The 25,607-nt window shown below is 41.7% G+C and overlaps 1 protein-coding gene across 2 annotated transcripts in view; it reads left to right on the top strand.

The window, feature by feature from the left end:
- The first annotated feature begins 3,070 nt into the window (after window positions 1-3,070).
- NCALD (neurocalcin delta) overlaps window positions 3,071-25,607 on the top strand; it is a 276,746-nt gene continuing 254,209 nt past the window's right edge. Inside the window, exon 1 of one of the 2 annotated variants that reach the window (XM_043601496.1) lies at window positions 3,071-3,122. The gene's annotated coding sequence lies outside the window, so the exon portion shown is untranslated. The remainder of the gene's footprint in view (window positions 3,123-25,607) is intronic. The other variant, XM_043601497.1, reaches the window with a different exon arrangement.

Raw genomic sequence — 25,607 nt, 5'->3', positions numbered from 1 at the left:
GGGACGCTCATCTCCAGGGATCACATCAATGGGCTTATCTGCCCTCTGGCTTCTCTTCGGATTTGGTCAATAGGAGGTACCTACTTTATCCCTTGGCAGTTTCCTTAACCCTGTCCATGCCTTGTAAATAATCCCCTTCATTAAAACGCCCATTCGAGTGTGTAATCTCTTTCCTCCTGGAACCCTGACTATGACCATTTTACAGGTGAGGAAACTGGGGCACAGAGAGGCCCACTGGCTTATTTGGTGGTGTCTCTTTTTTCCTCCTTTTCTCTGCCATTGATGAGCATTCACAAATTGAGACCCCAAGACCCTGGAATACTGGACTGGGGATGAGGAAACCCCTGGCACTATAGTCTGCTCTGCTCTAATGTGATGGCACGTTTCTAAGAATTTTCCTTTAACTTAAAAGTGGTGTCCTTAAAAATGATATTTTACATGGTATATACATACCATGGAGTAGTACTCAGCCTTAAAAAAGAAGGAAATCCTGTCATTTGCAGCAACATGGATGAACCCTGAGGACATTATGTGAAGTGAAATAAGCCAGTCTTGCGTGATTCTACTTAATCAGAAGTGTCTAAAGCAGTCACACTCGTACAGCAGAAGCTAGAGTGATCGTTGCCAGAGGCTGGGGGAGGTGGAAAAGGGAAGTTGCTGTTCGATGGATGTAAGTTTCAATCACGCAAGGTGGACAGCTTCTAGAGATCTGCCGTACAACATGGTACCTATAGTTAACGGCACTGTATTATACAGCTAAAACTTTAAGCGGGCAGATCTCTTTTTTAAAAATCATACACACAGAATAAGAAGGGGGGAAAAAAGTATTTTAATAGGTAAAAAGTTAGAGGTTAAAAGTAGTTAGGGAGAGGACACACCTCAGGGAGGACTCTGTCCATGAGGGCACGGCTGGGCTGGTGGAAAGTCAGGAATTGCCTTCTTCCTCCAGGGTGGAGGCAACTGTGCCAGGACCTGGCTGGTGGAGTGGGGCCAAATTTGCCCCCTGCCTTCCCAGGCCAGTGCCTTGAGCACTCATTTCATACTTCAATGTGTGAGAAGTCAAAATTTCTGATCATGCTTGTGTGTGTGTGTGTGTGTGTGTGTGAGAGAGAGAGAGAGAGAGAGAATTTGCATTCTTCCTTTTATTGACTTTTATTCCTTTTATTTATTGGCATTCTTGCTTTATTGACTTTCCTAAGTTCTCTGAAGAGTTTTTTTTTTTAACCTCTCATGTTTCATTGCTTCTGAGTCGAGTTTTATTTTTCTCACATTTTGAGACTCTGACACTGGAATGTGTCTACAACCAAATGCATCTTTTGTTGCAATTGGTCCGGTGGTAAAAGTGCTGTAGTTGCATTGCCTGGGCATGTGTGAACTTGGTAGTTCTGGTAGCAGGAGAAGACAACGGAAACCCCTCGTTGTTTCAGTCAGCGATCCATTTGATGACCATCTGAGAAAGGAATGTAAGTCCTAGGTGTTGACTGAAATCTCCTGGCATCTATTAGTAAGATCTTCTTGCCAACACCAACACTTGTGGAAAAGCATCCGAAGCTCAGAAGAAGATCCCAGATACAATACTTGAACACTTTTAAAACATGCTGCATTGCTGGGGCGCCTGGGTGGCTCAGTTGGTTAAGCGTCCGACTCTTTGATTTCTGCTTAGGGTCATAATCTCATGGTTCGTGAGTTCGAGCCCCACGTGGGTTTCCGTGCTGACAGGGCGGGGCCTCCTTGGGATTCTCTCTCTCTCTCTGCCCTTTTCCCATGTGCATGTGCATGCACTCTCTTTCTCAAAATAAATAAACTTAAAAAAAGGAAATGCTGCATTACTAAAGGCTTTGGTGGCATAGAGGACAATATTGTGTGGGAAAACACACTCATTGGATATTATGTCAACTGTCATTTGAAGAGTGGCTTCCGACTGAATGCCTAAACCAAAGTAAATTTGCATACCTAACCAATTTATTCCACTTACATTTTCATACTCTCCTTTTTGATGGGTATAATAAAACTCAGGTCTTACATAAGTCTAATAGAGATCTCTTTCAATAAGTATAAAATAAAAGTTCTAAATGTTAGTATTGTGTCACAATTTAATTTGCAGCCAATTTTTTTCTTACTGTTCTTTAAAACAGCATTGTCTGTACAAGCAGTGAACCTTAACAATTGATGGTATGTGGTAGTGAACGAGGAAGTCTGTTAAATTAGCAGCATGAATCAAAAGATGAGTTAGAAAGCTCAGGAATGAGGAGGGAGTTTAGTAATTCTTTTACTCTATACATATTTATTAAGTTTTTACTGTGAGACCAGTGCTAGGCAAGGCATAAGGATATAGCTGTAAACAAAATAACTGTGATCCCTGGGCTCACAGAGAAGACGAGATATACTGAGTAAGTAGTTGCATGCATGATGTTAGAGAAAAGTGCAGGCTTCTTTGGGAGAGTAAATAGAGGGAACTTAAGATAGTCAAGGGGAGCAGATGGCCTGGCTGAAGAAGTGACACTTGAGTGGAGAATGGAAGGACCAGTAGGAGTTAGTCATGTGGAGGTGAGTGGGGAAGGGGGAGGGAGTGGGGAAGGGAGTAGGAAAGGGGGAGCCGTGTGTATAAAAGCAGGGAGGTGGCAACGAAGGAGACGCTGAAGGAAGTCCAGTGTAGCTAGAGCACAGACATTGGTAACAGAGATGAGAAACAAAGCTAGAGAAGTAGGTGGGCAGCAGATGATGAAGGGCCTTTAGAAGACATGGCAAGGAGGTTGGCGTTTATCCCAAGAGTAAGAGGAAGTTGTGGAAGGGGTTCCAGGAGAGGTATAGCGTGCCATGCTCAAATTTTAGAATTGTCATTCTGGCTGCTGGGCAGAAATGGAGTGCTGTAGGTCAAGGGCAGATGAAAAGAGTATGATAGTAGTCATCCTCACTTGACTGGGGGAAGGAAGCCGGGATGGGCAGAAGTCCAAATGGTGCAGGGGAATCCCGGAGCGAGTGGTATTTCCCATCGTCAGTTGCATTCCTCAGATATTACATCCTTAGTTCCTGGTAACCTAAGACAATAACCTTATTTGTTTTTGACAGAGTGACTTCTTCTGACTTGAGCCTACGGTGTGCTTTGAGAAATCTGCCACCAGGTAAATATAGAATATAGAATATAGAGTAAGATTTTTCAGATTTATAAGCCATACTTTTCTCCCAAGACTCTCTAAGACCTAAATCCAACATCTTATTTGAGCCTTGCCATAGCCTTCTGAGTCAGGTGCTGCTTTATTTTCATCTTGCACATGAGGAAATTAAGGCACAGGGAGGTAAGGCAACTGTATCAACATGCACAAAGCTGTTTATCACAGCATAAATTATAATAGCCAAATAAAGAGGAAAGAATCTAAACATGCAACAGTAGTTAAATTGTGTCAAATCAATTATGGGACATAATTTGATGGTGTTACTTTAATAATATTCTTTATCAGATTAAGAAGTTTCTCTCCTATTCCTAGTTTGTTCAAAGTGAATTTCACCTGCATGTTGAATTTTATTAAATGCTTTTCTAATCTAAAGCATTTAATAAAATTCAACATGCAGGTGAAATTCACTTTGAAATTCAAACATGCATTTGAGGTGATCAAATGATTTTTATCCCTTGATAAAAATCTTGCTCATGGTAATTGACTTTAATTAATTTTAGGATGTTAAGCTAGCTTGCATTGCTAAGATAAAACCAAACTTGATCATGGTGCATTATCCTTTCTATACTCAGCGAGATGTAGTTTGCTAAATTTTAGTCCCAAGATTGGCCAAAATTTTCCTGTCTGGTATTTTCCTCTTCAGGAATGGTTTTCAAAATATTAGAATTACTGGTTCCTTGAAGGTGTGATGAAACTTAATGATGAACCAGTTTGGGCATGTTGTTTTCTTTGTGGGAGGAATTTTTACCCTGTGTTTTAACTTCTGATTTATCTAGGTTTTCTATTTCTTCCTGAGTCAGTTTTGGTAAGTTTTGTTTGTGGCTCTATAGATACATTTCTGTTGGCTTTGTATGCAGGAGGGGAATTTCTGGGTCTTGGGGTAGGTGTATGTTCCACTTCAGCAAATACTATCAAAGAGTTTTCCAAAACGGTTGCATTAATTTAAAAATTTAGCTGCCAATCAGGAGTGTGTGATAGTTCTGATTTTCTATATTTTTGCCAGTACAGGGTATTTTCTGTTTTTGTTGGATTGTTTTTTTAATTTAAGCTCTGCTGGTAGGTGTATAATATCAAGTTGTAGTTTTAACTTGCATTTCCCTGTCGACTAATGAAGTTGGGTACATCTTCATATATTAATTGACCATTTGTATATCTTGTTTATGAAAATCCTTTTCAAATCTTAAAAAAATTGAGGTGCTTATTCAAGTCTTTTGGAAATAAAATTGGGTTGTCTTAGTGAATTGTCTTTCTTATTGAATTGTAGACATTTTTAATAAGTGTTCTGGATTTAAGCCTTTGCCAGGTTATATATATTGTAAATATCTCCTCTTTTTCCTGTGGTTTATCTTCCAGTTTTTAATGAACAGAAATTCCTTTAAAATGATATATATTATTCATTTTTTTTCTTTTGTGGTTGGCACTCCTGTTCTATTTAAGAAATTTTGGCATTATTCCAAGATCAGAAAGATGTTTTCTGTTTTCTTCTGAAAGCTGTATGATTTTATTTTTACATTTTGATCTATAATACATCTGAAATTGATTGTATTGTGTATGATGTGAAGTAAAGGGTCAAGATTAATTTTTTCTATGTGGATACACCCTTGACCAAGCACATTCCTTTTGCTGTAGTACTATTTTTTTTTAAGTTGAGAAGCTTTTTTTTTTTAATGAATATTTATTTATGATATAGTTGTCAAGTAAGCTGTCTGTAGTACTATTTATTTATTTTGGTTAGGCTTACTGAGGTGTAAGTAATACACAGTAAAATTCACTCTCTTGAAATTTATGGTTTAATAAATTTCAACAACTGTATACAATCATGTAACCATGACCACGGTCACAATGCAGAGTATATCCAACATCTGAAAGAGTGTTCCTTTGGACTCTCCTTACCTGCAGCCCTTGACAACCGCTGATCTGATTTCTGTCCCAGGGTTTTTCTTTTCTCATAATATGTAAATCAAGTTGTCCAATATGTAAACTTTCATTTCAGGCTTCTTTCATTTAGCATAAAGTCTTTGAGATTCCTGCCTGCTTTTCCCGTATCAGTAGTTTGTTCTTTTTTATTACTGAGTAGAATTCCATCGTGCGGATGTACCACAATGTGTTTATCCATTCACCAGTTAATGAACACTTGGGTTATCGATAGTTTTTGGCTATATTAGCAAAGCTGTTGCAGTCACTGATTAATGGGTCTTTGTACAGATTTATATTTTCATTTTTCTTGGGTAAATTACTACAAGTAGGATTATTGGATCACGTGGTAAGTATAGCAACTGTATGCTTAACGTTATTAAAGAAAAATCCCTCTAGCTGTTTCAAAAGTGACTGTGCCATTTTGCATTCCAGTCAGCAATATAGGAAGGTTTTAGTTACTCCACAGCCCATCAGCACTTAGTATCAGTCTTTGTAATTTTAGCAATTTGAGTTCGTATATAGTGGTACCTTCTTGTAGCTTTAATTCTCCCTTCCCTGGTGATTCCTAATGTTGAACACCTTTTCAAGTGTTTCTTTGGCGTCTGTATATCTTTGGTGAAATGTCTGTTCAAATCATTCCCCCATTTTTAAACTCCCGTTACCTATCTTTCTATTATTGATCTATAATCGAATATATTGGGGATACAAGCTTTTTATCAAACATGTGCTTTCGAAGATCAGAAGTTTTTAATTTTCATGAAGTTCAACTTAATCAAAATTTTTTCTCTTATGGGTGTCAGGACTCTAAAACCAAGAATACACATATGTTCTTGTTTTGTTTTTTTTTCTAGAAATTACATAGTTTTAAGCTTTACATTTAGTTATATGACACATTTTGAGGTAATTTTCATATCTGGTGTGAGGTCAAAGTCAAGGTTTACTTTTTTATATGGACATCTAAATTTCCAGCACTATGTGTTAAAAAAGCTATCCTTTTTCTTTTTTAATTACCTTAGCACTTTTTTTTCTCTCCTCCTCCTCTGGTACTCTAATTACATGCATATCAGACTATTTGATATTGTTCTACACTTCTTGGATACTTAAAAAAAAATTCTCCTTTCTCTTTGGATGATTTCTTTTGACCAGTCTTTGAGTTTATGGATCCTTTTCTTTAAATGTATCCTATCTCCTCATCAGCCTATCAAAGGAAACCTTTACTTCTGATATACATTTTTATTTCTAGAATTTGTTTCCTACAGTTTCCATGATTTTTTCCATCTTTTCCTGCATTTTATTCTTCTTTTAATGAGCACCTTTTACATATTAATCATAGCTATTTTAAAATCTCAGTCTGAGTGTTCCAATATGTGAGTCATAGCTGTCTAGTTCTGTAAGTTGCTTTATCCTGACAGTGGGTTGTTTTTCCTTAGTTTTTTAAAATACGTCATAATTTTGGTTTCATGTTGGACACTTTTTCTTTTGTAAGGTCATCGATGTGAGGGTTCGAGTAATCTTGTTAGCAGATGACAGGAACCGTTGTTGATACGGAGTTTGGGGGGGTTTGGGCTCCTGGTGGCTGTAGTTACCTTCAGCCCGCCAGACTCCAGCGTTGTCCAGTGGTGGACCGTAGTCACCTTATGCTTAGTTGGCCTGGCGTGCCACAGGGTTTTCCCACTGTCTAAACCCCGTCCTTAGCCTTCGGCAGACGTGCCACACCTGTTCCACCGAGGGGATCTCTCTCCACGTTGGTGCTCATTTTGCTCAGTGCTCGGTGTAATGTGGTGGCTTTGGTGGTGAGGTCGTCAGCTTTCCTGGTCCAGCCTCAGTCTTGGGCGGGCCTTGTGGGTCCACACCTTGGGACCTGGGCTTTGTCCTGGTTCCTTGCTCCTCTTCACAGCAGCCGATCTCTGCCTTGTGTCTGTGGGTGTCTTGGTGGGAGAGAGCATCCTGCCCCTCGCTGAGTGGCAGCAGATTTCTTCTTTGTGTCAGCACTGGATTCTGGGCCTGAGTCTGTTGTCCGTCCATCAGGGGTAGATAGCTTTTGCTTCTGCCCTTCTCAAGAATCCATGGATCTTTTTGCTTGGATCTTGGGAGTGGGAAGGTTTTCTGCTCCCCTCCCAGTGGTTGAAAGCTCTTGCTTACTGTGGAACAAAGTTGTGGGAAGAGGATGGGTTTCTTGCCTGTGCCCAAATAAAGAATCACTCTTCAGTCTCAGACCCTCCCCTCAATCCTTCTCGTGAGTACCCACTGGAAGCCGATGGGAAAAGAAGCTTGAGAGAGGCTCCCAGGGATTCCATGCTAGCACATACTTGCCCTTTAGGATTCATTAACATTTCAGCTGTTTTTTTCTTCCCTGCTTTTATGATGGCTCTTTCCTCCTAGAGCACTCTGTCAAAGGTGACAGTTTGTGTGTCCCATCTCTCCTTGGAGGTCCATGTCATTCTCTAAATTAGTCCACCTGGTTGCCTTGTAATCTTAGCTGTCTGACCGGCTCGATACAAGTTGTGATTTTGTGGAATTACGCAGCTTTTTCTCATTGTTAGGAAGTGAAATTTTCTGTGGCGTTCTTGTCTTCAGTGGATGCAGAACTGTGTTGCAGCTTTTTTTTTTTTTTCAACGTTTATTTATTTTTGGGACAGAGAGAGACAGAGCATGAACGGGGGAGGGGCAGAGAGAGAGGGAGACACAGAATCGGAAACAGGCTCCAGGCTCTGAGCCATCAGCCCAGAGCCTGATGCGGGGCTCGAACTCACGGACCGCAAGATCGTGACCTGGCTGAAGTCGGACGCTCAACCGACTGCGCCACCCAGGCGCCCCTATGTTGCAGCTTTTTAAAGCCACTGTCAATAAAGGAAAATTTGGGTTGTAAATAAAAATGCCAGCTAGAAATGGACGAAGGCTGAAATAAAGGAAGGCAGTAAAACCACAATTCAAAACTTAATGGGAGCACCGAGAGGATTTAAATTTTCTTCTTCTCTTGGTTGGCTCTACTTGGCCTTCTTTTTTCTTTCTCAGGAAATAACTGCGTATAGGGATGGGAATCACACAATAGAATAGCTTGATTCTGTGGGCCGAGGTGAGGGAAGGAGCAAGATCGCCTTTCCCTTCTCTAGTTGCCTTCATGAGAAAAGAGGAGAAAGGGAAGCAAGTTAAAAGAAGACAAGAAAGGGACAGCAAGCAGGCATTCTGGAGGTTTGCAGCTTCTCAGAAAAGGGGTAGAGTGCAGTATCTTGAAGAATGCCAGATGTCCATGGTGCCAAGCAGTGCAGTATCATAATTCCAGATGATTCCAGACAAATCTTGATTCCCCAGCCATCTCAGGAACAGTCACATTGACTTGCAGCTTGGATATGTTTAACCCTCTACATCCTTGCTACTGCACGGGTGGCCCGGGGACCAGCAGCGTCAGCATCACCTGAGCGCTTGTTAACAGAATGCAGGTCCCATTCAGACCTGATGAATCAGAACCTGCATTTTAACAAGATAGCAAGATCCGGAGGGATTCTTACGCACTCTCGGATCTTTGAGAAGTGGTGTTTTACATAATCACTGTTTCTTTTCCTTTTTAGCCAACTGTGCTTTTAATAATGAGATTAAAATCCTTCAAAGTCAAAATATTGTGAAGGTAATCCAGTTTAGGAATAAATCGGGACATAGTGCACAGAATTAAGGCATTTAAATGCATTGTCTAGTTAAATTATTGGATTTCATTGAACAATAATGATTGATATGCATACTTAATGCCTTTATTTTCAAATTCTTTTTTGAGCTTTGGTCCCTAGCGCTCAAAACCCTTGACTCTCTGGTAGCAGGGATTTTCTGTTGCTTCCTCTTCTAAAGAAAGGTATTTCTTAGACCTACGAAGCCTGCCTCATGGGGGCAGTTTGGCCTTCCTCTCCACCTTGGTTTCAGTTCCTACATGAAGCTACTATTGAGGCTTCAAAGCCAAGGTCTAGCCAAGGACCCATCCCTCTGTGGAGACCCGTGCCAAGCCCTCAGCTTTTGAATCTTCCCAACTTTGAGTACCTTGTGATGCAGTGATGAGAATGTGCTGCCAGAATTCTAGTTTTCTTCATTTTCCCCGTCTTTCGATAAAAGTTAATTTTACATTCATCCCAATTCTCAAGTTGTCCTCTTTCCTTTGATACCATAAAAAAGCCAGCCACAATTACTGGATTATCATAGTGCCTGCCTTCCTTTCGTCTTTCCTTTTGCTTTCGTACCCAGGTATTTGCAGGCCTACCTTTCCTTCCCCTTAGTGAGAGACATGAAGTCAAAGAGTCCTGGCGATATTATTAAATTGTTTTCACATATCTTTTTCACCTTGGGACCATCATGTATGTGTTTGTTCTCAGCAAGTAGATAGAGAAGCCCTCCAGAAAAGCCCAAGGTCATGCCTCCCAGTTGAGTCAACCCAGACAAAGAGTTATCTCAGTTGCCTGAGGCCAGTGAATTTTGCTTTAATGTCAGTGGTCACCCTTAGCTGCAAGGGAGTCTGGGAAATGTATTTTTGAGTTGGACATGTTGCTGCTGCAAAAGAAATCAAGGCTGGGTTTGCTATGGGCGAAGAACTAAATGCAGACTTCAGACAGGGAGCAAGACATCAGTTTTATTCCCAGTGATGCTGGATTGAGAATGAGCTTAAATTATGGCCAGGGTCAGCTATAGTCAGGTCTCCTATTATTCTGTTGCTAAAATACACTTTCATGGGAAAGTGTGAGGCCAGAAGTAAAAGGGAGGGTGCCCAGACCTCCAAGTCCCTTTCCTTACTTGGCCCCAGGAACTTGAGCAGCTTGAGAAGGGATGCAACAAAGGGTAGAAATTACTTTCCAGTAGTTTTAAGAAGACAAACAGTTTTATGTGCCCAGGCAGAGGTGCGGGGGAGGAGACAGTGGCGCTCCTCCTAATAATTGTATATACATGTATGTCTGTCACATACACACACACACACACACACACACACACAGTCTTTTAAAAATTTTTTTCTTAATGTTTATTTATTTTTGAGAGAGAGAGAGCGAGAGAGCACACGTGTGTGCAGGGGAGGGGCAGGGAGAGAGGGAGACACAGAATGTGAAGCAGGCTTTAGGCTCTGAACAGAGCCTGACGCGGGTCTGGAACTCATGAACTGTGAGATCATGACCTGAACTGAAGTCGGATGGTTAACCGACCGAGCCACCCAGGCGCCCCTCCCACCTCCCCACCCCCCCACCCCCCGCCCCCCCGGCAATCTTATTATGTATTATTACATAGTGTGACACAGTTGTGTTATATTTGCTTCTTTATATACTTTTCTCAACTCCTCCTGTTAATGACCTTGTAGTATAGACAGAAATCGGCTATGGGAGTTGAGAAGGGAGAGAGCTCACGTGCCCTGGAGTTGTGAATTCCTCACAAGGGAGATGCAGACAGGTTGCTTATACATTGTCAAGAGTGGGTAGCATCGTTCCAGGTAGAGAAGGGTCATTCGTGGCGAATGCAGCATGGGCTGTAGCCAGCAGACTTCCAGCTACTTTGGAAGGTCACTGTAGGATTCTTCATAGGGCCTCCCTCCATTGCCACACAGCAACCCACCAACCAACAAGCTGCTGCCGCTCCTCTCACCCGTCGGTGTGCAGCAGGTTCTGGACCCTCTCCGCGGCCTTGTCATCCTGGACTCTTGCTGTCATGCTGATTTGGAAAGCCACAGCTACAAGCCCTGCTCCCTGCACAAGGCTCAGCTCAAGCTTGTGAGCTGACAGCTAATTGTCGCTGCTGATTGCTTTGCTGACAGTGCTTTGTGGCTATTTTGGTTTTTCTCGAGCATTCCTTAATTAGAGGAAATGACATCTTGGGCTGTCCAATCAGCCTCTTGTTAGATATTATTACATTTGTAGGAGAATCAGGCAACATTTGGGTTTGTTCCTGCCAAGCTGGAATGAGGGTCGTGGCCTGTGTTGCAGTTGGCTTGGCAAAGCAGTGACTCCCACTCGGCTCTGAGACAGGTTCACCACTGATGTGAGGGAAGAACATTTTACATTTGCAGTGTGGACTCAGAGTACTCAAGACTCTGTGGGACCCCCTGTTCAGGCTCAGCAATGTCACGCTGAAACTTTATGCCTCATAGTGGCTGTTGGCCTGATAGGATGCTGACTCTCTCCTCTCTTTGATGAGTTATTTCAGGATTCCTTTGATATTTACCTTTCTGGCTAACATGGGAAGATGCTTTCATTTCCCCCTGGAGGTATACAGATAAGACCCAAGGATGGCTGCTATTTGGTGAAGTTTTAGAGGTGCTTTGCCATGTAGTATAGTAAGTGAGATCTTACTACATTGCTTTAATTAACAGGAAGAAAAAGCTTACGTTAGAAACTATTCTGAATTATAAAATATGTTTGAAGAGCTTTACAACTCTTCACAGAATAACTGAGATCCACAGAATAACTTTTACCAGCTGTTTTTTAAGTATCAGTGCCTTCTAAAGCTACTTTACTGAATGTTTTATTTTGGAATAGCTGTGTTTATTTTCACATAAACCATGTGTGAAAGTTTAAAAAAATCAGTTTATCTGTCTAATGAGTATGGACCTTTTCTTGTCCTCAGTCTTTCTGGTTTTGGTATTAACTCCTTTGCAACAAGGATAATTAAGCCTGCTAGGATGCCCTTAGGCTTAACGAAACAGCACAAGACACAGTTCCTGTCCTCGAAGAATTTATGTTCTAATTGGGGGATTAACATTTTCCGGTGGCCCTTTCTGCATGGCTTCTTCAAAGCATCTATGTGATTATGTGTTTTTTCTCCAGCAGTGTTAAGTGTTGGAGCAGAGAACACAGAATACAGGTTGGATCCAGGGTTAAAAAGAGAAGACACGTATACCGAGGGTTCTATGAAGAGACCACGAGCATCTCAGATTGTGGGCAGAAGGGAAGGAGACCAAGGGGTGTGTGGGGTGGGGATCGGTGGGGAGGATCCTGGAGACAGAGGAAGTGATTAATGGATAGGGTGGGTGGGCGGATGCCAAGACGAAGGACTCCATGAGGTCAACGAAGAAATGGAGAGTGTTACGGGGCAAGAGAGATAGAACAAAATGCTACCTATTTCCTGCAAGTCTGTCTTATCTCTTCAGTCAAAGGGTAAAAAGGGGCCAGGCCTGGCATTTCTTTTGTGTCTCTTTTAGCTCTTGGTTCACTGTGATGCTCTAGCATGTACTTCCTAAATATTTCCTGAAAAAATTCAGCTCACTCACGGGCTTTGTGAAGCTCATTTGGGTCAGTGACCAAATTTCTTTCACACATAAGGAAAATGATTGAGGTGCTCATTTGTTCCTGTCTATGGTGAGCCCCAAAGTGATTCCTGGTATAATCTGACACTGGTGTGAACATGCACACATATGCTACGGTGAAAGAAAGTCTCTGTCATCTGACATTGGCTCATTACTGTTGGGTGAAGGGAAAATGTTATCTCTAGGGAGACAGTCTAGGTACTGTGGGACTTCACAGAGTCCCACATGCCAGATGTGATTTTGCCTTACTGGGAAAGCCAAAAAATGCCGTTTCTTTTTATAGGCCAATAGTTTTCCTTTTCCTTTTCACAATTTTTCAGGCTAATTGCATTTGAAGCCCCAGAGAACAACGTAAACTTCTTTCTGACCCTCTTACTGTTCCCCTGCTCAACATTCAGCTTTTTCTTGGGTCTATACTTAGCTGAAGTGCTCTTTATGAAAGACCTTCACAACTGAAGTTACAGTAAAAACTGGAGAATAAAATTTTAATTTGGAATAAAAGCTAAAACTTTACAATATAATTCCTATACATTCTTGTATATTTCAAAAAGTTTTTTTGAGTTTATTTATTTATTTTGAGAGAGAGAGAGCACAGCAGGGGAGGGTCAGAGAGAAGGAGAGACAGAATCCCAAGCAGCTTCTGCTCCAAGCAAGCCCCTTGCGGGGCTTGAACTCACAAACCTTGAGATCGTGACCTGAGCTGAGATCAAGAGTTGGAGGCTTAACCGACTGAGCCACCCACGTGCCCCGACATTCTTGAATATTTTATAGTTAACTTACTGCTCACTGGGCACCACACCCACTGTGAGTTCTTTTCAATGGTGTCTTATATTCACTTGGTTACCTGAGTGCTGGTTCAGTGCTAGGGCTCAGTAGAGGCTCCCAGCTGTATGTGCACCTGGAGTGAATGTGTCGTATGTCCAGTTCAAACATACCAGCAGCGTCGCCAATGGATATTTTCTTAGGTAGCATTTTAAGGTTTCTTAACCTGCACCCCAGACACCACAGACTTGATCAGAATCATGCGGTTACCATGGTATCCGGAGAGCCCTTAGAAGCTCATCGACTTTTCCAGGCAGAGAAAAAGATGGTAAACTGCTCCAATAGAACATTTTCTACCTTAGAAGCTGAGAATAGACACTATATTTATCTGCAACAGCAAATCTGATTTTTGAAACTTCTCTCAAGCATAATCTTTGATAAGATATCTGCTGAAAACTGCTTGCAGGTTTATGTGCTAGCACTGACTTTAACAGATTTTCTTTTATCGCTGATCTGGAAGCTTCTTTTTGAATAAAATAGAAATGTGAATGGCTCTTGCTAAGAAATCCCTTTCAATTTTAGAGAAGAGTCTAGGTAACTGAGCCCTCCTATTCAGGGAGAGGGAAATAAAAATGGGTCTACCGTGAATAAAATGGCAGGCCTGCTTTCCTCATAGGAGACTTCTCCCCTCTGATACAGTTCTTTGATGTTAATCTAATTCTCACTAATTGCTAACTCCACAGCAACAGAGTTTAGATCTTTGAAAGGATTGCTTTTTATAAAATCGTATTTTCTGAAATTTTTGCTTAATGGAAAAAGCCACTGAACCACTGTCTTTTTGCCTTAGAGTTAGTGGACAGGGACTGTTTAAATCATTAATTTCTATTGCTTGACATTTTTATAACACTTTGCAATGTTCAGAGAATGTTTATATCCTTTGTTATTTGAGGTGGGTAACAACCCCTACAAAGCAGAGAGAAATTTTTTTTCTTCCCATTTTTTGTTTGTTTTGTTTTGTTTTAATTTTTTAAAAATGTTTATTTATTTTTGAGACAGAGAAGAGACAGAGCATGAACGGGGGAGGGTCAGAGAGAGGGAGACACAGAATCCGAAACAGGCTCCAGGCTCTGAGCTGTCAGCCCAGAGCCCGACGCGGGGCTTGAACTCACGGACCGTGAGATCATGACCTGAGCCGAAGACGGCCGCCCAACCGACTGAGCCACCCAGGCGCCCCAAGTTTTGTTTTGTTTTGAGTGAAGGGATTGAGAGAAAGATTATACCTCCTTTAAAATCAGTTCTTATGAGGAGATAGACCTGGAACCAGAGTCTACTCTTCTTATCTTCATGCAGTTTCCAGTTGCTCTGTCATGATGGGCAAAGCGTGAGGATGGCAGGAAGAACCTTGAGCCTATTTGGCACCTACCTGTTTAATCATATGTCTCCCTGATTTGACTTTACTCTCCCTGAAGGTAGGAATTATTTTATCATTGTTAGATTTCCAGTGCCTAGAATAGTCCTGGCACATAGTAATTGCCCAGCTAACATTTTTGTTAATAAACAAGTGATAACAATGCCATCATTTTCACCTCTACCTTCCCTTCCTTACACAATTCCAGTGGCACAGAAAATGTTGACTATAAGAATTACAGGCGATCTAAAATAAATAGTGATGTGGATGTAGTGGGGAAGTGCAGGTGGTCAATCCAGCAAAGTGATGGGTGAAGAATACTGAACTGAGCTATAGAAAAACACAGAAGATGCTGAAAATATGGGTCCTGCCTTCAGGAACTTAAAGCAAGTTTGGAGAAACCCATCCTGGACCAGATGGAGAAAACCACTCGCAGTCTGGTTGGTTGGCCCCGCCCCCTTGGAAACTCGGTTGGGGGAAATAAAAAGGACACACGTTGCAAAAAACCTTGATCTCAGAGGGAGGAGGAAGTGGAAGAACTCCACTGTCACTTTCTTTGTTTGGTTCTATAATTACCTGTACCTTTTCAAGGGTTTTTATGCAAGAAACTAAATACAGAGACTGGTCGAGGGATGAATCATTCTAATTAACTGGGAATAGAAGGCGAACTTTGACAAAGCTTCAATTGGCTCTTGTCTTTAAATAGTCGAGTAATTATGCTGTAATTTGGCATCGGTAAACAAGTCTTTCCATCCTTATCTCAACCGGAACTAACAGTTTCCAAATCCCAACGGGGTGAGGCTCTTTTAAGATTTGGTCTTCAAACCACCTGCTTCAGTCCTTCTGCTGAAATTCTGATTCAGGGGTCTGATACAGGGTCTGGGAGTCTGCCTTTTTTTTTTTTTCTTTTTAATAAACGTGTTATTTTGGAATAATTTTACATTCATAGAAAAGTTACAAAGATAATACAGAAATTTTCTGTATTTCCTTCATCTGTCTTCCCTTAGTGTTAACCTTCTTACATAGAACCAGAATATAGTTGTCGAAATTAACAAATTACTATCAGTGCGATAATGCTAAGCTACAGACTTTATTCCAATTTCACCAGGTTTTGCACTAATGTCCTTTTTCCTGTTCAGTCTAGGAGGACCTCCCCTTGCCTGAGGGAACCTGGTGGTTTTCATTTCAAGTCATACTCCTATCAGTTAGGAATCCAGCAGGAAACAAAAGGCACACTCGGAAGGAGTCTGAGGAGAATTGAGCAGAAGTACTATCTACAGACACAGAGTGAAAGGAACATATAAGGGATTGTAAGGCAACCAGGAACTCTTAGTAATGAAAAGTTTTTACTTTCTTTGGGACACGGGCAAGAGGAGCAGGGGCCACCCAGGCGGAGCAGTGGTCAGGAATGTGTAGTTGGAGAGCCAGTCACTTCTGGAACCGTGAACTCCAACGTGCAGAGGACGTGGAGGAAGCCTGACCTGGGTCTTAATCACCTCTACCCTGGTCTTCTGCTGGTGCCTCCCATTGGCAGAACTCTACAAGGAGCCCGAGGGCAGGGGACAGGTGACTTAGTTCCTGGGCACAGAGGAGGGAGGATGGGTGGAGAATGGTCTGGAGAATAGATTTAGAGAGAGCTTGAGGTGGGAAGAACCAGCACTCTGTAAAGTAAAATGCAGGAGAATCTGATTAGTTCATTGTGCCTGAGTTAACACATGTGCTCCGCTTATTAATTCATAGCTACTATGTCATTAGGGACCAATAGCTTAATAAAAAAAAAAAGAGGATCCAATAAAAACATTACATTTAGCCTTGGAAACTGTACAGTTTAGCAGCATGTTGCAAATTCAGCAAATAACCTTTTGGTGGGTTGATGATATAAAGAGAACGGTAGCCTCCAGCTAAATAAATAAATATCCAGACTGAAGAAAAAGAAGTACCATCTGAAATATAGTCTTAGAAGTGATAATGAATTTTAAGTGTCAAATACCATCTTGTACAATTTGGATAAAACAGTGCTTTGAGAAATTTTTTTTTTTTTTCTATTTTGTTACTTGGCCCTAGTTTTTGAAAGGCATTATCATCACCCTTTCTACAGTATAGTGAATTCACTCTTCGACTGAATTCTGGGCACCCAAGAAAAAGATTCAGACAATGTTGTTGTTGTTTTTTCCTAATTGCAAAAGAATAGGAGTGGATACAAATATCATCTTTTTCAAGCATCCATATGACATGACTTATGGAGAATCTCTAGTCTTTAGAACTGGCTTTCCTAGAATTTATCCAATGGGAGAATATTGATAGTGGGGATAAAAGAGTTATATTTTCCCCCCTCATTTCAAAAAAAGGACTAGAAGTTAGAAAGGAAGAATATTAGCTGTGTTTTGCCATTTTTGACATTACGTTTGACATTAAATATCTTGTTTGCCCAAACAGAAAGGGTGATGGAGGTTTGTTTTGCTCATGCATGTTTTTCATAGATATTGGTCTCCTTTTATGTTTGCTTACCATCCTCAGCCAGGACACAAACACTTCTATATTTATTTTGCACAGTGGTTGCATGGGGATCTTGGCAGGAAACAGAATTTAGCTCAGAGGGTTTGAATGAAGAGAGTTTAATGACGGGGCTGTTGCAGACCTGTGGGCAATGTGACGGGAACAAACAAGGGGTGGTTCAGCACCCAAGAACTAAGAACCAAGAACAGCAACCAAGAACAGCAAAGGGGAAGCCATTTCCCAGGCTGAAAGGACGGGAGGAACAGATTGTGGAGTCCAGGGAAGGTTGTAATCATGGAGGGAGGGCTCCTTGATGGAAGGCGTAGCTGTGAAGGGACAGAACTCTTGTGCGACACTGCAGTAAAACAGGGAGAGAGTAGGGAAAACAGCACACCGCTCTCCTCCCACCTTCCCATTTTTGGCTGGTGCCCCCCCATTAGTCAAACCCAACAGGAAGCCAGAGGGCCAGGCAGTATGGATGATCATCTTCGGGGTGGGAGAGGTGGAGTACGGTTGGGGATGTTGTAGAGAAGGGGTTGGGAATTACCAGCAAAACGGTCTGTTGCTGTTGAGCCCCCAAAATGATTACTTGTGACATTGGGTTTGGAGAATATGCAAAGCGGATGCACTAAATTAATGAGCAAATTAATTTTCTATAGAGCTGGTCTTAGTACTTTAAAAACTTACCATTCCCCTAGGCTGTTCTGAAGTTTTAGTGCATAAAGACCCTGTTTTCTCAAGTTTTCTTAGCCTCACTTAGCCTCACTTATTCCTCACTGTGTAGTGAGGAATATGTTGACGTCATGAGAAACATGATGACCTTTCTTCTGAGTATCATCAGAAGGTCAGTAGTAGCCTAACCCTATGGCACAGTGCTGGTGTCATTCATCTGACTTCATTTCGTCATGTAGACGTTTCATCATCTCACATCATCACAAGAAGAAGGGGGAGTACAGTACAGTAAGATATTTTGAGAGAGACCACATTCACATAACTTTGATTGCAGTGTATTATTATAATTGTTCTCTTTTATTATTAGTTATAATTGTTAATCTGTTACTGTGCCTACTTTATAAGTTAAATTCATCATAGATATGTCTGTATAGGAAGAAACATGGTATATGTATGGTTTAATACGATCTGTGGTTTCAGGCATCCACTTAGGGTCTTGGAACATAGTCCCAACAGATAAGGGGGGACTACTATGGGTTCCTACTGTTTTCATGGGCTGTTTCTTTTGGAGCTAAGTGTAATTACTAAATAATCATTTGCAGTTGTTCATTGGTTATTTGTGCATGGATTATTTAATGGAAATAGACCTAGATACCCAAATGGTAGAAAGGCTCATTTTTGGGAAAAAATGTTCACTCTAGCCCATACCCCCACTTGGAGATTATTTGAAAATAAAAACAAAGCAACAAAACCATCTTAAAGGCTTCTGGCAACTTTAACCAAACCTGGCCCCGGGATGATTTAAGAATTTTTTTTAGGAGGCTCAGAGAAATAGAGCTGAAAATAGACTGGGTGCAGCAATTTCAGTAAAGGGACCTGAAAATGTGTTTTCTTTAGCTGAGGGTTTTAAGTGAGTGACAAATCAGCAGTGCCCAGAAAATTGTATTATTGGGAAAAGAAATTCATATTTGATTTTCCTTTTCCTTGTGGACTATCTCTCTTTAATACTTTATATCAAATCTTTAAAATGTAGTGCAGTGACAGCTTATCAGTCTCCTATTTTCTGTGGTATTTTTGTTCTATTTAACCCCCCTTTTTCTTTCTTGTGATGGATTATTGGGCAGGGCTACCTGCATCTAAAAGGTTCCAGGAAAAAATAAAATCGTGCTCTTGGAAAATATTATTTACTTATATATGTTAATTAGTTTACAGTATCATTCTCAACTGTGTTTCCTTTTTCCTTAGCTTGGAAAAATGTCTCGCCTGGCTTTGTCTTTGGCCACAGTGGCTGATGCCTTTATATCATGAAAATGTTAAGTAAAAAGGTTTAAAAAAAAAAAAAAGGTCTTAAGTTATTCATTCTAGTGGTGGATTGGCTTAAAGCTCAAGAGTCTTTCTTTTTTTTTTTAAGTTTATTTATTTATTTAGAGAGAGAAACAGAGAAGAGACAGAGACACACACACACACAGAGAGAGAGAGAGAGAGAGAGAGAGAGAGAGACACCAGGGGAGGGACAGAGAGAGGGAGAGAGAGAATCCCAAGCAGACTCCATGCGATCTCATGGACCATGAGATCATGACTGAGCAAAATCAGGAGTTGGACACTTAACCAACTGAGCCACCCAGGCATCTCTAAATAAAGTTCAAGGGTCTTTTGTAGCTTAAATGAGTTTGATTGCAATTTTGAACAAAGCCAAAGAAAAAAATCTGTCAATCATGCCTTATGAAGGGAATGTCATCACTTTGAGTAGCTAGAATCAATAAGCTGCTGATAGTTACTCTAAGTGGATACAAAGACCCAACTTGCCCTTATTGATCTGACCTGTGCAAGGTGTTAGAGCAGGTAGGTGGTGGTTAGTGCAAGGCCACGCTACTTGCTTTAACCTAAGAACCTGAACCCAGGGTAACGGGCATTAGTGCTGATGTAAATATCACTTCTAGCCTTGCAGCTATTTCGGTCTGTGTCAGGATCTTTTCCCATGATCCTGTGGTGGTAAACACTGATGCGTCTTTAACTCTGGTGCCTTCCATGCTCCCTCAAAATCAGTTAGTCACCATGGTGCTAGCTTTGCAAGAGAGATTCATTTCCTTTCCACTGTTATCTCAATAGGCAAGGACCTTCCTAATGGCCTGGTTATTGAGATAACCTCTTGCAAGGCCGCCAGCTCCTAGTATTAACGTGCTCCTAGAAAGGAAGCTTCCTAGACCATCATATTTATCAAGATCTGCCTCTGCTCAGAAACTCTCGGCCAGTTATCACCTACAGAGTAAAATCCTTGTCAGTAACCAATGCATAAATTTCTGTGAGCAGCTGCTGTGGGCAAGCTCTCTGTCTGGTGCTGTGGGAGCACAGACCCTGTCCACTTGCCTGTTCACCTTGTGTCTTCAGTTAGTTTATCATTTCCTATCAAGTAGGAATTATGTTTGATGTGTATTAAGTGCATAGCAGCGAGACTGGCTTCTCATCAGCGTTCCTGATTACATATTTTTAGTTGAGGATGGTTCTTTAAGATATGCAGCTTAGAGGGGTGCCTGGGTGGCGCAGTCGGTTAAGCGTCCGACTTCAGCCAGGTCACGATCTCGCGGTCCGGGAGTTCGAGCCCCGCGTCAGGCTCTGGGCTGATGGCTCAGAGCCTGGAGCCTGTTTCCGATTCTGTGTCTTCCTCTCTCTCTGCCCCTCCCCCGTTCATGCTCTGTCTCTCTCTGTCCCAAAAATAAATAAACGTTGAAAAAAAAATTAAAAAAAAAAAAGATATGCAGCTTAGAAAATTATGTACATAGGCCCCTCAAGACTGTTGGATGTGGTGCATAATATTTTTGAAACTGTTTAGAATTATCTTCTGAACTCTTAAGCTATGAAAGCAGGAGTCTCATTACTCCATTCTTTTGTTGAAGACACAATTTACTGAATGCCTGCTTAGTACCAGGTTCTGTGCCAAGCCCTTGGCATGTGAGATGTGTTAGAATCCACCAAAGACGACCAGGGACACACCGTAGTCAGACAAACTTAGGTTTATTGGCCTGCGGCAGCAAGGGAGAACACACACCATGGAGGGTTGTGGGGCATTTCAACAGAGTGGAGATGGAAATTAGGGAGGAACATCTAAAGAGTTTGTAAAGCTGGGGTTAGTCATGGATGGTCTTGGCTAGAGATTGGTCAGAATTTATAAACTCTGAAGTTGCTGGGAACAGTCAGTGGACCGTTAAAAAGTCTTTGTCTGTAGGACATAAGACTGGCATTATTCTTAGACTAGTCTGTTTGTGGCCTTGTTTAGAACACCGTGGGTCTGAAAGAGTGAGTGTTAAAGAGGCTGAACTTAGTTTGTCTTGCATGTCATGGTTTGGTACAGTTTTTCTATTTTTGTGAGTCACAGTACAATTTTGTAAGTTGTGGTTTCTGTTTCAATTTTCAAACCCTCCTCCCCCCCCCCGCCCCCATCGCCAGCAGAACTGGTTTTTTCTTTTTCAGAAGAATAATGACAAAGTTCTTGTCCTCAACATGTTCTCTGTCTAGGTTGTTACAATTTTATATGTTCCATAGTAGAGATATAAATAAGGTATTATGGAGTTCAAAAGAAATAACTTCAAAAAAAAACTCATTTTGTTGAAATCCTAACATACATAAGCTCCACATATGTTATATACTAGGCAAGTTACGTACATTATTTTATTTAATCCTGGGCAATCATATGAAATTTGTGCCACTTTTTCTTATCCCCATTCTAAAGTCAAGAAGTTGAGGGGTGGAACAGGTTAAATAGCCCACTTAAGGCCACCAAGCCAAGAAATGACAGATCTAGGATTTTATTAAACAAACATTTGCTAGATACTCTTCGAGGTGCTTTGTATAATCTCCAAAATAGCCCTTTGAAGTCGCTACTGCTCTTCATCCTATTTCACTAACGAGGAAACTGAGCCTTGGAAAGTGAAGCCACTCATCTAAGATCACAGCTTGTGACCATGTCCATGCATGTCACTGTCTTGTCTGATGCTTTCCTTGAGTCCTTGTCTTTTTGGCTTCTCACCTCTGTGTTCTTAACGGCTATCTTATTGTGCTTCATGCACAGAGGAAAAGCTTCATAGCAGGGTTGATGTGGCGGGGGCATGGTGGTTAAGTGGGATATTTCTGGATGGACTAGGGAGAAAAGGCTGTGTCATTCCATTTAGGAGGAGTAGCCCGCACAAAGCTCTGGGGGCAGGACAGGCTCTGCTTGTCTGGGGAATGGTGAGGTTTGTGGTATCCCGAGGGCATAGGATGGAAGAGTGGTGGAAGCAGATAGAGCTGGACACATGTACTGGGACCACAATGGGACTTTACAGTCACTCCTCACGTTTGATCAAAAAGATGCTCCTCTTCTCAATAGTGCCCTTGGCTCTGAATGACCATTCTGGTCATAATGCATCTGCAGAGAGATTTGTTGTTACCAAAGTTACTCATGCTGGAGGCAGTTCCAAAGGAGGAGTTCTCCAGAAACGTATTAAGCAAAGGAAACTTTAGGGGGAAAAAAAATCCTGCCTGAAGATACTCCAAGATGACTGCTTTGAAGAACATGGCATTCATTTGAATGTCCTTGTAAGTCAAAGAAAAAATATGTCACCAGTCACAGTCAATTCACAGTCCTTAATACTAGCTTTTATTTATGAAATGCTGGGAGCTGACATCATTTAATCTTTATATCAGTCCTAGAAGGTAGATACACTGTTCACGTCCCAACTACATAGAGGAGGACACTGAGGCCCAGAGGACTCGGGATTTTGGCAGGTCACACAGGGGAGGTGGGTAGAGCCAAGATTTCAACTGGTTTGTCCGGTTGCAGAGCTGGAATTTTTGACAAATGGTATGGCAAGGTCCATGAGACACCTTCCTGAAGGACTTTCAAGGGGACTGCCCCTTTAAGAGACCTCATTTGGCCTGGATGATGGGCAGTGAGAGGTCAGAAGCGTAGTAAGTGTTTTAACATACTGACTGTGCCTTCTGAGATGGTCTGGACTCTCTGTGGCGCCTGCTTTGTCCACAGACATCCTATAAAAAGCACCTCCTGATTTGTTTCATTCTCCTTTGTTTTCTCTTCTCTTCGGCTCCTCCCTCTTTACTCCCATCGCTTTCGATGGGTTGCTGAGCTCTTTCCCTGTCTCTCTGGCCCTTTTTCTTGGTTGGCATCCAAACCTCTGCCCTTCTTGGTCCTCCCTGAACTTCCTTGGCTTCTACAAGCCTGGGGGTGGGGTGGGGGAGAACTCAGGCACACAAGTTAGGACCATTTATGTCAAGAGGATAACGTTTGCAAGCTTCTGCATGTTTTAAAGTTATTTTTTTTTTCTCCTGAAATTTTATTGGCGGGGCAACAATAAGACTATTTCAAGGTCAGGGGTTTTGTGTTAGTAGGATTACTATGGAGATAGATCAGTGTTGAATCCCTTTCTTCTCTAATTCTCATCCTGTGTGAAGCTCTAAGGGTCTCAGCCTCGTGGGAACAAGTAGCATTAATGGGTTTTCCATGAGAGATTCAGGGGCACCTGATAATTATGGCAGTTGTGACAAGCCGGTGTCAGTGTGTGGTTTCTCTGACTTATCACACCGAGGCTGTTCAGGACACCATCAGCATTGGAGAAGAGGAACCTTTTCCACAAAAATAGCATATTGTCTATACAATGCCAGGCAAGAGAAGATGATTCAGTATGCTCTCTGCCACCTTAAAAAAAAAATAACGAAATATGTTTTCTTTTCTACTTCCTAAACCCAAAATAAACTGCTTCCTACTCCTGTCATTCACAGAGCCAGATGGAGAGAAGGAATATTTTCATCTAGGACAGAGAAAATCAAAATGGCAAGATTGGCAGTTGGTTTGAGGGCCTGGCCCACGGTGGGGGGTTGGAGAATGCTAGCTCATCTGCTGTTTGCTGACGGGAATTGGTTCCTCAAATTTCTTTTATGGTGTCTGTTACTGAAGTGGTGGTTGGAGGCTGTTTGGGAGAACGTTACTCGCCCTAATGCCTGGACAGTCTGAGAGACTATGACTCAGAAACAAGGAGACAGAGTCTGAATGAGGCCTATTTGCTCATCTTCCCTACATGATTGATTTGAACGTATTAGGATTGAACTAAAGGAGCATGTTATCTTCGCTTCTGTGACTTCCTTAAAGCTGTGTGCCTCCTCCTTGGTCTCCATCTACTTTCTCTCCCAAGCCACTCATCACATTTTATGGGAATTACCTGTTCCTTGCATCTTTTGCAAACTGGGACCGTGACATCAGCTGCCCCCAAAATGGTGTCTGGAACATAGTCGGTGCTCACTTGTGGGATGAATGAGTGAATGAATGAGTGGCGTTAAGATGTTATGTTTCCATCGTGTTTTGCAAATTCCTTAAATAAACAACTAGGTGTAATTCTACAGACTGTGTGGAAGGGATCGCACAGGCTCTCAAAAAAAGCGTTGTTCCTGGTTCTCTACTTGCTGTTTCAGGCATGCTGGGACAATTATTTCAAGAAATGTGCTGTGAAAGCCTTTATCAACCCTCTGGATTCAATTGTCAGAGAATGTGAAATTTAAAAAGCTTTAAAACCAGAAGAATAAGTACAAAAGTGTTTGTTGTATCTTTTTTTTTCTTTTTCGTTATTCTTGTACCAGAACTAAAGGAGGGCTAGAGGGGCCAGGCCTGGATCTCTTTAAGCTGGGGCGGGGGGGGGGGGGGGGGCGGGCAGTGGTGGATATTAGTCTAGTTGCATGAGGGTTACTCTTTTTTTTTTTTTTAAATTTTTTTTTTTTCAACGTTTATTTATTTTTGGGACAGAGAGAGACAGAGCACGAACGGGGGAGGGGCAGAGAGAGAGGGAGACACAGAATCGGAAACAGGCTCCAGGCTCTGAGCCATCAGCCCAGAGCCTGAGGCGGGGCTCGAACTCCCGGACCGCGAGATCGTGACCTGGCTGAAGTCGGACGCTTAACCGACTGCGCCACCCAGGCGCCCCAGAGGGTTACTCTTATAAAGTCATTTAGTCTGAGGAAAATGAAGGAGTTGTGCAAGCCTGGAGAAGCCTGGGTTGGCCAGAAAGCATCTGCAAGCTGAACTATTGCCCGTAATTCTAAGGGTAGTATTATTATTCTGTGTCCTTTAAGCTGGGTATAGACAGTTCCAGGATTGCTATCACTCCTCTGGGTTTTGATCATTTAATATGATATCATAAAATTTTTTCCCAAGTTTCAATATTATCATTTTGAACAAAGTCCTATCATTCTGTTAAATCAACATGCTCTATTTTGGTTAGTTTGTTGGTTGTTTCCATTTTTCTACTAGTATAAATCATGTTGCCACGAGCATTTTCTTGTGTACAAACATGTTTTTCCCCCTTTAGGATGAATTAGTTCTGCATCTAACAGGATAAATATTTTTATGGCTCTGGATACCTCCTGCCAAAATATTTTTTTAAAGGGCTGCAGTAAAGACATCTAGGGAATATTTTAGCTCCTTTGAAAGCTGTGTGCTCTACTCCTGACATTTACCACTTTGTGTTAGTCTGCTCTTGTTTGAAGCCTAACACCACGTACTCCAAATTGTTTGATACATATAAAATCTAGGTTCTCATGGACTCCAGTCTCAGCACATCACATTCAGGGAACAATATCCAATAATCAAATCCACTACAGAAAATTCCTATCTTTATTGTATCTCTTAAAGAACTTAAATGGAGTTTCTTTAAATTTTTTTTTTTTTTACATTTATTTGTTTTCAAGAGACAGAGAGAGACAGAACACAAGTCGGGGAGGGGCAGAGAGAGAAGGAGACGCAGAATCCGAAGCAGGCTCCAGGCTCTGAGCTGACAGCACAGAGCCCGACGCGGGGCTCGAACTCACAAACCGTGAGATCGTGACCTGAGCCGAAATCGGATGCTTAACCAACTGAGCCACCCAGGCGCCCCTTAAA

Source organism: Prionailurus bengalensis, chromosome F2 (assembly GCF_016509475.1).
Source record: "Prionailurus bengalensis isolate Pbe53 chromosome F2, Fcat_Pben_1.1_paternal_pri, whole genome shotgun sequence".
In the NCBI taxonomy this organism is placed as follows: Eukaryota; Metazoa; Chordata; class Mammalia; order Carnivora; family Felidae; genus Prionailurus; species Prionailurus bengalensis.
The sequence above is the reverse complement of the archived record's forward strand: the minus strand, read 5'-3'. Positions and strand labels throughout refer to the sequence as shown.